Here is an 829-nt window from a genome sequence, read left to right as displayed (position 1 = left end):
AACGGATTACTAAACTGAGCGAACGGATTACTAAACTGAGCTCACGGTTTCTGCAATTCGTGCGCACAGATTACTGATATCTGGACGGTGGTTGTGTGAGCTGTGTTTCATCAGCTCAGTATGGTGCCCGCCATCCGGGTGCGCAGATGTCGAGAGGTTGGACGCATGGTACAGAGCGCACATCTGCAAAGTAAATTCAGTGGATCTGTTGTCATATATAAACTTAATGTAAACTGCCATTAATCAGCACACTTCACAGCTCATTATATGACTTTATTCAGTCTGTTACGTGGAGATAAAACCTTTAAAATGTCAGTGGCAGCTAACGTTTATTTGATCATTTTCCCCTCTTGGTTAATTAGTAGCTATTGCTAGTGAACAGATTTTTAAAATAATGCTTAAACTATTACATACAAACACAGAAACTAATACTGCATGGACGTGCACAGGTAGACATCAGGTGCTTGAGAACCTGCCCTTTTCCCTCCGGATCCTGTCGAACCTGCTTTTTTAATGCTCCATCTGTTGGTTACACTTCTTATTAAGTGTAGGCTACAACAATAATGGCAATATTGCTAATATTATTAATAATAATATTGCCCTCACACCGTCCCTTCACCACACACACGTGCGAGCCCGCAGCACTCCTGTGCGCTTATGGCAAGCCGTTGGGGCCATAAATCGGGCGTATATTTACGTGCAAATCCTAACGTGCGGTGACGTAAATAACGTGCGAACGCGCAGTGGCGCCACGCGCGGTGCCGTAAATAACGTGCGAACGCGCTGTGGCGTTTTCTGCCATTATATCATCAAGAGGCTGTCCTGGTTG

The sequence above is a fragment of the Austrofundulus limnaeus genome, unplaced genomic scaffold (genome assembly GCF_001266775.1).
Source record: "Austrofundulus limnaeus strain Quisiro unplaced genomic scaffold, Austrofundulus_limnaeus-1.0 Scaffold185, whole genome shotgun sequence".
Taxonomy (NCBI): Eukaryota; Metazoa; Chordata; class Actinopteri; order Cyprinodontiformes; family Rivulidae; genus Austrofundulus; species Austrofundulus limnaeus.
This window is presented reverse-complemented; position numbering follows the sequence as displayed.